Source organism: Leptinotarsa decemlineata, unplaced genomic scaffold, assembly GCF_025532065.1.
Source record: "Leptinotarsa decemlineata unplaced genomic scaffold, Ldec_3_MD MMD2_tig00005002_RagTag_RagTag, whole genome shotgun sequence".
Taxonomy (NCBI): domain Eukaryota; kingdom Metazoa; phylum Arthropoda; class Insecta; order Coleoptera; family Chrysomelidae; genus Leptinotarsa; species Leptinotarsa decemlineata.
Window position 1 is genome coordinate 898403 of NW_027412614.1, and position 11840 is coordinate 910242.

Below are 11840 nucleotides of genomic sequence, written 5' to 3' on the forward strand. Positions count from 1 at the left end.
GGTATCAAGGTGGAGAAATAGAAAGCTGAAACTATTTTTTGTAAGCTATTCATATTATATTGCCTATTATTTTTTCACATGTTTTCAAAACCATGTCTATGTTGAAAGAAGCGTTATTAAAGCCATTAATCTCTGTGAACCGGCCAGAAATGGGTGAACTGGAGCGCAGGAATGTAGTTGTCCACCAGAACGTGACCCTTCAAGAAGCTAGTGCAATACCACCACCGGCAATGACTTCCATCGAGCAGATGACCAATTCTTAACCCTTTTTTGAGGGTTTCAATCCAAACCGCTTGGAGCTGGATAACTACCCCTCCAACTTTGAAAATGTGATGGCGACTTGAACCCCGGGTCTCAATGAGTCACTTCCGTCACAATCTGTTGTGACTAATGTATTAGAGATGGAGGAAACATATTCAATGAATTTAATACCTCATAGTTCAATTATTCAGAACAGTTCGGATGATTACATTGAGAGTTGTGGAAGGGAACATGGAGAAATTATAACGAAGAAGGTTAAAAAGTCTAGTAGTCCAATAAAATGAGGATTTAAACTACCATGCACAAGGCAAGCCAGCATTTTTCAATATAAGTTGATTTTAGCATACATTCAAAGGATTTATAGTTAAAAAATGTTGAATTCTATATAGGGGATAGAAAATGAATAAAAACTACCCCAAAAATCCCTTTTTTGAATATATCTCGAAAGCATAAAAATATATCAAAACAAGGTCGAAACAAAAAATGTAGGCAATACAATTTTCTTTAAAATCGTTTCTGATCACTTTTGACGTATTTGCAATAGAAACCGAGATATTTGCAATAATCAATTTATACTTATAGTTCAGCCGAGCTGCAGTAGAGCGGCTATTTCTGTCCTGCACAGGTATTATAAGACATTAACCGAGCAAGCGTAACGAAATAGATCGATGTTATAGGTTGTGAAATAAATCATTGTAGTTGGGTGTTTGGTAGAGTGACCACATTTTCCGACTTTCGCGGGACAGTCCAGTTTTTTGGTGGGTTTGGGTGACAAGATCTTTTTTTGGGTGTCCAAGGGCACCGAAAATTATGATCCAATGCTCATTCGATTCGGAATGACCTCTAGTAACTTTATGAAAAATTTCGAGAGAGGCTCAAAAAATTGCAAAAGTTTTGTTTGGTTTTTTACAAATATCTCTGAAAATATTAAAGATATAGGAAATTAGAAAAAAGACGTTTGAAGTGGAAAACATTTACTAAAAAAAACCTCCCAAACTCTATCACCAACATTTATAATTTCAATTTGGAAGCGAAAATAGCTCTAAAAGCGGGCAATGCACGTCCCGTACGCGCTGACCGATATGGACCTTTGAACAATAAAAATTATTTCAACCCAATAAATATCAGTATTGAGAAAAACAACTTCACATACCTTCTAGACACTTGAATGAACGAAAATCCATAGAAAAATTTTTTTCTTGATTATTTTATTGGATATACTTTGGTTAATCAACTAATTTTTAAACGTTTTAAATTTACATAAACCTTGATGATTTTTAAACTAAAAACCTCATTTTTTTACTTCTTGAAACTTTTCTTGAAAGCCTTTAAAAACTATTCCCGTTGAAAAAATATAAAAATTTTGATTTTTCACTTTGTTAATAATAATCAAAGACAGTAAAAAGTGCAAAATTCAATTGGAGCAATGAAAAAATTTCCTATATATTCAAATTTATTTATATTCTTATTATTGAGAGTTACATAAAAATAGTTTTTGCGCAACTTTTAGCTCTATTTCTTTGAAAAATTATTACAAACAAATGTATTGTTTACGAGATACTTGAATTTTTTTTGAGGGTATTTTTATCAGTAATGAATATTATGATTTTTAAAAACAAAATCATTTCTCAAAAAAATTATTGCTTAAAAACGCATTTGTTGATTGACAATTTTATTGCTACTGATATTCTGAAAAAATATTGTTGTGTTTTTTATTCATATTTATTTAATTAACAATTTGTTTTGAACAAATTAATTTTTACAATTTATATTTTTCTAATGGTACCAAAAAACAAAAACAATTGGTTACTTCTTGTGACACATGGTTTATGTGTAAAAAAATACGGATTTTTTTTTACATAAAAAGAACGAAAAATGTCAATAATTAAATTACAGGGGATTATATTTTTTGGATCTACACGTCTTTGTATAGAGTTAATTTTTTGAAATTGATTGCTTTCTTCGTTCTTTGTTTTGGAAGATTCCCCAAATTTTGTTGTATCAAGATGGAGTAGTAGAATGCCAAAAATTTCAATAATTCTTAACCAAATGCTTCAATTTTACCTTTTAATATTTTTTAGGTGAAGAAGAATGTTTAGTACTGAAAATCGTTTTAATCAAGGAACCTTTCTTCTTCAGAATCCTCATGAGATTCAGCGTTATTCAAAATATTAATAATCAGCCACTTCTGCTTCTGTTGATTTTCTACATATTGTATGAAGTCATCATCAAGGTCTGACGTATCTTGGTCCCATACATTGTCATTTGAATTTTGAACTTGTGATGTAAAATTTTCATCTGCCAAAGTATCACCTAATGAATCATCTTTTTCGCCAATACTACTAATTGAAACTTGTTTTGTATTATTACAAGTAATTACAAGTTTTCAAATAATTAATCTGTACATACTGACCTACTAAGTAAATTCTCAATTTCTTTCGATATTTCAAATTTCATTGATTTGAACATTTTCATTCAAAATATAGAAGAATGATAATTTCTGAAACAAAAATATTATCGTCTTTATTACATATGTCAGCAAACATTTTTAATCTTATTACACTACTTATTGAATTAATTTTCAATACTCAATCCCATAATTTTTCAAATGGGCTTGTGAAATATCGTTTGAAAGGCGTTTTCATTCCATATTGAAAAATGTTACCGCTTTCCAGTTCATTGCAACAATAAATATAAAAAATAAATTGAAAACATGTGGTTACCGAACTTCGACAAAATACACCCACAACTTATTGCAATATACTCAAAAATTATTTCATGTTGAGGTATTGATAATGAGAAAGTAATCAAAAGTGTAATTTTGAGATGGTATTCTTTAAAAACCTGTGAATAATTAATTAGATTAGATTAAAGGAAATGCATAAAACGGTTAGAAACAGCTGTCAATGCAATGAATGATGAACTCAAATTATATGTGATGCTTGAGTTTGAGAAAAACCCACATATATCGAGTAGACAGGCATCCACTACATTCAATGTTAGCCATATTCAATGTTAGCCATTCAAAGAAAATAAAATGCATCCCTATGAAATGATAGCTACTTAGGAGCTCATGGAAGACGATTTTGATAGAATTTTGATAAAACTCATTTTTGTGAGCAAATGATGGACACATGCAGTGAATACGATATGGTTTTAGCAGGATGGAGCAGGGAGGCGAGGATCGATTGAATGGCCAGCGCGATCACCTGATCTTTCATCATTAGATTTTTTATGGGGATATTTGAAGGGCAATGTGTACAAAACTATACCTTCAGATTTTAATGACTCAATAGAACGAATAACGCTTGCGATTAGGTCGGTTGATATGTTGTCGGCCTGATATGTTGAATAATGTTAGAAGACAGATTTATTCAAGAAAAGGATGTTGCCAAGACATTTGCGTCTAACTTCGTTAACATCCATCATTCTTTTTCGTATTCGACATTCAATTACGTATTGCATTACATTTAGTTTTTGAGTGTATTTTATCGAATTTCGGTAACCACATGATTTCAATTTATTTCATCTTAATTATTGCAATGAACTTAAAAGTGATAACATCAAAAAATGGGAGATTATACCTATCATTCGAAGGGGGTTGAAGGTAGGGGTGACAATTTTAAGTAGAAGAATGTCAAATTCTAATTTACATTTGACGTCTTCCGGGATTTTTTTCAACCGTAATAATGAATTTATTCCATTTGGCCTTTACACACTGTATATAATTCACAGATTGAAGAATACAAATTTATTTTCGATAATATTTTTGTGACACATGTGTATAGTAAATTATTCAATTTTTCTACATAAGAATGAATAAGATGAATAATTCATTATATTCTCATAAATAATTTCTTGCAATAAAAAAATTTTACTGTTAGGTTCTGTCATCATGCCATCATGAAATCGACATGACTCCTTGCCTTCCCACACTTCAAGTCATTTTTCACTTTACTTTTGTCTATTGATGTCTTTAAACCATTTTTTTCATAGTTGCAATTATGTCACAATCACTTTCAAGAGGCTATTCACAAATTCAGCACAATTCACGCTCCATTTTCATTTTTCACAGGTTCTTCAATAAAATGCAAAAAAACACAAATGAAATGGATGGAAACACTTTCGGGAACGAAAATAAACAGAACTCGCATTTATTCATATGTGCACCTGGGAAACACCGACAACATTTAATCTATTTCGTAGTGCTGGAGAGATATAGCCGCTCTACTGCAGCCCGTCTGAACTATAAGTATAAATTGATTATTGCAAGTATCTCGGTTTATATTGCAAATACATCAAAAGTGATAAACGATTTTATAGAAAATTTTATTGCCTACATTTTTTGTTTCGACCTTTTTTCATATATTTTTATGCTTTCGAGATATATTCAAAAAAGGGATTTTTTGGGTTAGTTTTTATTCATTTTCTATCCCCTGAATGAAGTTCAACATTTTTAAACTATAAATCCTTTGAATGTAAGCTAAAATCAACTTATATTGAAAAATGCAGGATTGCCTTTTGCATGGTAATTTAAATCCTCATTTTACTGGAGTATAGGTCGAAGTAGGGGAGAAGGGGGTAGGTTCGGACATGGGGCACTTCCGGACATTTCAAATTTACCGCCCAGCAATGACACAAAATTCACCGATCAGAGACAAATGCTTCTGTTAACAGTTTGGAATCGTTGACGCCAGCTTGTGTTTCTTGAATTTAATTAAAAAGTGGATATTTATTCGAAAGTTCCCAAAAGGGATTAGTGATACAAGGTTGAGGTATCTACTAGTAAGGTCTTACACCTCAAGGAGTGAATTTCAGGTAAGAAATGATGAGTCTATCAGGAAGAACGCATATTTTCATTCATCTAACCTCAAAAAAGTATGAAGATTGTTTAGTGTTTGAGGAAATTGTGACGATATATACAGCTAGGGCAGGTTCGGACTGTCCGGGGCTGCCCCTGCTTCATTTTCGTGTTTGTCCAGATATGCCCCATGATCTATCTTTCAGTAATTTTTTACTGTTTGTAGGATGGTGAGAACATATGAAAGAAAACGTCCTATTCAGCCAGAAATTCCTAGAGAAGTCTTGATAAACGCTATGAAGAATGTTATCAGCTAGAGTATGTCATTAAGAGCTGCTGCAATAAGATTCAATATACCGAAATCAACTTTATTCGACAGAGTTGCCAGAGCTAAAAAGCGTTCCAATAATAATATTGCAGACTCTGGAAACGAAGGTGGTGAATCAGATGAAGAGTTTGCATCATCAAAATATGCAACACGACAAGTGTTTTCACGAATGAAGAAATCGAGCTGGAGATATATCTCAAAAAGTCTTCAAAAATATGCTACGGCTTGACATATGAACTCTGTCGTGGACTGGCTTTCCAATATGCTTCAAAACTGAATAAGAAAATTCCAAGAAATTTGGAAATCAACAAGAAAGCAGGAATCGACTGGATGAAATGTTTCATGAAACGCCATCCAAGGCTTTCCAATCGTAAACCTGAGAATACTAGTATAGTTAGAGCTTCAGCTTTCGATAGAGCCAATGTGGAGGAATTTTTCAATAATTATGCCTCAGTGCAGGCCACATGTAATTTCTCACCAGATCGTATATGGAATACTGATGAAACCGGTATAACCACAGTCCTTCAAGCACCGAGAGTGATAGCAGAAACAGGATCAAAAGCTGTAGGACAATGCGTATCTGCTGAACGAGGATCTCTTGTAACGATGTGTGGAATAATATCGGCTGTTGGGGCTTCAATTCCACCTCTTTATATATTTCCTCGTGTGAGGATAAAGGATCAGTTCTTGTATGGTGCCGTTCCTGGGGCTGTTGGATATGCTGAGAAATCGGGATGGATGTCGACCAGGGTCTTTCTCAAACTGTTACAGCATATACAGAAACATACGAATAGTAGCCTTTCAAATAAAATTCTACTGCTGATGGATAATCACGAGACACACGTTTCTATTGATGCCATCTTGTATGCAAGAGAACACGGAATTGTATTATTGTCTTTCCCGCCACATTGCACACATGAAATGCAGCCACTGGATAAAGGAGTGTTTGGTCCATTCAAATCCAAATGCAAGATTTCTTTCAATGATTTCATTCTGTCGAATCCTGGTAAACCAATAACTATTTATGATGTTGCCAAGTTGTCAGCACAACCATATCTGCAAACATTTACTCCCTGTAATATTATAAGTAGTTTCAACAGTACTGGGTTATGGCCTATTAATTCTCTGGTTTATAAAGACGAGGATTTCTGTGCCTCATTCGCAACAGACTGTCCTCTTGAAAACAAGGATGGGGAGCCCTCTGCAGAAATTGTCGATACCAAGTATTGTTGTTCAGCCTCATTCCAATGATCAAATTCAATGCTCATCTAAAAATCACGAAGTAGAAGATATAGTAAGGGATTTGTTGAACATAATAATACATGAAGCAACCAAACCAAAAATTAAAATACTTTCTGTTGTATCTATTGTCAAACCGTCAGATGTGAAACCCCTACCGAGGGCTGGTCCCAGAAATACAAGCAGAAAATCGAGAAAAGGAAAATCAAGAATTTACACCAGTACTGCGGAAAAACAAAGAATAGAAGAATTAGAGAAAGCCAAACTGATGAATGTGAAGAAAACAAACACTTCGAGAAAATTGGTGTCTGAATGTAAACCAAAGAAAATGCAAAGTAGTAAGCAATCAAAGAAGAGAAAAAAGAATAAAAAAGTTTCAGATGACATCTCGTCATCAGATTCTAATATAAATTTACCTTTAACTGCCACGAAAATTATAAAAAAGAATGATTCACCTGATTCTAATATTGATTTAGATTATAGAAGTAATGATGATGAGCTCAATGAACTTTTAGATGACGAGAAAATCCTAAAAGATGATTATCTATTAGTGGAGTTCGCAACAAAAAAAAGATCCTTGTATTTTGTTGGGAAAGTGATCAATGTGATGGAAAATGAGGAATTTGAAGTCACATTTTTGAAGAAGTGTATACAAGGATTTTTTTATCCAGAAGTTGAGGATATCTCATTTATTGAGAGGAAAGACATTGTATCAAAGTTACCTAAGCCTATGACAACAACGGGGTCTTCAAGAATGGCATCTTTTCTTCAATTTAATGCAAAATTTTTTGGTTACGATCTTAATTAATGTTTCATAGTATTTTGGCAATATCTTTATATGGAAAGTAAAGCAACGTTAAAAAAATGCATATTCGTCCGAACCTACCCCAAATTCACTAATATTACATTTTCTGGAAAACTATTCGAAATTTGCATGTATATGACAATGAAAAAACATATAACAAGAAGGTTCTGTTTTACAAAATTCCAACAACTTGATAATGTTAACAACCGATGGAGATATAATAATTTTTAAAACGGTGTCCGAACCTGCCCCCTTCTCCCCTCTCTCTCTCTATATATATATATATATATATATATATATATATATATATATATATATATATATATATATATATATATATATATATATATATATACGTACGAGGCGTACGAGTGCATTCGAGTGAAATTCGAGTCGAGTATCGCGCGATAAAATCGATGAGAGAGATTCAATGCGAAGACTGCGAATATAAGAGTTGGGATCAGGAAGATACGACAAATCATCGCTTTGCAGAACACGAAGGGGAAAATACGACTTGGCATTCCTGCAGCCTCTGCGACTTCCACACTAGCAGCAAAGGAAATTTTTGCAGACACTCAAACGCTCACATATTGTGAACAAACATAAAGATGGAGAATCATCGAATGAAATGACCTCCACAATCAATCGAAATATTAATAACGCCTTTCTGTTCGAAGCCTTTTTATACTTCTGTTAAAATAGCCGCGATAGCATATGTCTATCTTTCAAGGATAGCTCAGCATATCTATTTCAGTTTGCATTGGATTAATGGTGAAAAACATTTTCTTTTTGCAACAGGAAAATGTAAAAAAATATGTTGAGACATCGATTAATTGGTAGATTTATTATTCTAGTGTGTTCATCCCAGGATTGGTCTTCGCCGGTTTTGGAAGTATCAGTGACTCTTGTGGCAAAATGTTTTCAGGTTCGAATTGTAAAAACTAGTTGAATGCCAGAACAGAATTATCTGATTCTAAGAGTGGTTTAGTGCTGATTTCTCATACAGAAACACCTCTGGTTATAAAGGGTGCTTGGGGTTTTTATATAGCAAAATCTGGAAGATTTTGGCTTGTACCCGTATTTTTTGTAGGTACGTTAACCAAATTATGTAATTTTGTGATTTCCCGAATTTTATCATGTGAATTTTTACATTTTTGTAAAAACTTAGACAATCAAAACAGATGCACCAACCATCCTGCTACCAATCCAATATAATAAAAGTCAATCTGCACATCATAATGATTGGAACTATCATTCAATAAACCTCTTTCAAACTCTTTTAACTTAATCAAAAAATAAAATTACATTCAACCATTCATCTACCAATTTCAATATGTGCTGTAAATGACAGGACAACTGTTCACTCTTCCAAGATGTTAACCAAAACAAAATTCTATTCAATTTATTTTTGAAAATTCATCACAAATTTCAATTGCACTTTATTCCTGTCTGATGATAAACTTAGTCACTTTTGCATTCCATACCACAGACATGGATCTTTTCTTTTCTCCTCTTCCAATATTTTAAAAAATATTTTTTGACAAGACAATTGACAGTTGACTTGGACATGTCCCTTTCACAAGATGTATAAAAATTTTAAAAATTTTATTTTACAACAATCTAAAGTTATTAGTGCCATCCACATTTTATTATAATATTATAATGTTCTCAGTCTTAACCAGTTATCCAGTATCATGAGTGTTCATAAATCATCACATTTTCACATATATATATATATATATATATATATATATATATATATATATATATATATATATATATATATATATATATATATATGTGGACGTGGTATCCCTATTAAGCAATGTATATGAGGATGCGTGCATAAGAGCAATCCACAAACAATGGAACAATATTAAATTGCATTGTACTCTCTCAGAAGACAATTTCATTAACCTTATTCAATTTCTATTTGACAATACTTATTTTTCATTCGATAACAAAATCTATAAACAAACGTTTGGAACACCAATGGGTGCTTCAATTTCACCAATCCTAGCTGCATACGTTATGGATGACCTATTAGACACAGTATTACCTGTCTTATCTTTTAAACCTCACTTTTTGAAAAAATACGTTGATGATATCATTGTTGCATTACCAATGGACTGTACTGAAGAGATTCTTGACACACTTAACAGCTATGATCCCTACATTCAATTTACTATGGAAGCAAAAGACACTGACCACTCCGTGCCATTTTTTGACACAAGGTTCATAAGAACTACCAATAATAATATTGTGATAGATTGGTACAGAAAACCTTGTAGTTCAGGAAGATATATCAACTACTGGTCATATCACAAATACTCGATGAAAGTGAATCTAGTGAAACAAATGAAAAATAGAGTGTTGAAAATCTCTGACATCCAATTTCACAAAAAAAATCTTGATATTTTGCTTAAACTTTTTCTGGATAATTCATATCCTTTGAGTATGTTAAAAAATATTTTGTTTAATTCCTCATCCATATCAGACATTAATATAACCTTACCACCAAATCCAAATATAATTGAAAACAATGGAATTAATATTGCTCCAACCCCAGTTTTTTATAGTACTTTACCCTTCATTAAGGAGATCACCCCCAAACTCTCTAGAATTTTCAACGAATTACCCAATATTAAAATAGCCACCAAAGCAGTTCTCACGATTAGAACTTTACACACCAGAGTTAAAGATAAACCCCTCATTACTTCTCGAATAAATGTAATATATAGTATTCCATGTCAATCTTGCAACAAAATCTATGTTGGTCAAACGTCAAGAACTTTAAGTTCCAGAATAACTTCTCACAAAAGCGATTGTAGACACCATCCTGAAAGATGTGCTCTAGCCGAACATGTCAATAAGTTTGACCACCATATGAATTTTGATGCCACTAAGGTCTTAGCTAGTGAAACACATTTAATAAAAAGGTCCTTTCTTGAAATGGCCTTCATTGCTGAAAATAAAAATTGCATCAACAAAAAAACAGATATTAATCATCTTAGTGAGATATATTCCTATCTTTTGACGTTAGATAAAAATCCATATAACAATGTTTCAATGAATTCACCCAATCTAGCATTAATAGAATAATGTACTTTATACTTTAATCCGAATGTTATTATCTTACATTCACTTTAATAAAAGCTGCACAGGTAGAAATTTCCAAAAATAATTCTTTACAAGTCAAAGTTGGTAACAGCTTTTATCACTAGAACCACTGACATATGTCATGTCAACTATCTGTCAATCCCTCCAAATTAATGTTTTGTGAAATTTCGACATGTGACATTATTCTTCCTTCAAATTAATTTTAAACTGTAACGTTTTTCACAAATATTTTATCCAATATTAGACATCCTTTAACCAGTTTTATAAATGTATTGTATCAATATTCATCCATCATGTTGTGTCCAATATTTAACAAACCATCGTATGAAACATCCTCAAAAAAAGTTGTAAGTCTAACCATTCATAATTATATATTAACATTACTTACACCCTCAAATTGTAGCATCCCTGATGATGGAAACAATTTATTAAATTTATTAAATTTATATATATATATATATATATATATATATATATACATATATATATATATATATATATATATATGTTGTCTAGTAGGACCCCAAAACTGCTCAAGAAAAGCTTTTTTAAAATTTGAATACGAATAAAACGTTTTTATAAAAGCATCAGCCCACGATTTGGCTGATTTCTCAAACAAAGTATGAATGTACAAAAAAAAAATTTTTTATTGACGTTACTAATATCAATAAACAATTCTAAAAAATTCAAAAAATCTACAGGGTGTAAGTTTCCATCATCTGCGAACGTTGGTAACAATTGCAAATGTTCAACATGATTTCTAATACCAAAAGGAATTTGACCTGAACTGGTACCTAAACTATACACGCTATTTCCTTGTCTATTTTGAGTAACAATGTTATCGCTTATCTCGTGCCAACGTGGAATATTAAATATTTGATTTTGAAATGAATTTTGGAATCTTGTTCGAGAATGACTGGCCGATTGAGGAAAAGCATTAACAGTGTTAGAAAAATTAATTTTTTGCATGACCTTAATCACTTCCGTTTTGACAATTTTGCGCATATCTATGTTAACCCCATTTGTATCGACAGAATTTATGTTTATTTCAGGATTGTTTGAAAGACAGGTACCTGCGTTTTCTGGTGGTGCAACATCATGGAGTGTGGGCTGCTGATATACTGCCCGCTGCAGAGGTGACGAAGGTAATACAGTATTACCTTCCGCCATAACATGTGGAAGTTGGAAATTGTTACCTTGTTCAACATTTGAAGCGTTTCCCTGAGAAAGCCCACCAGCGCCTTCTCTGCCAGCCTGTGATGTCTGTTGCTGGTTGTCGTGAAGAG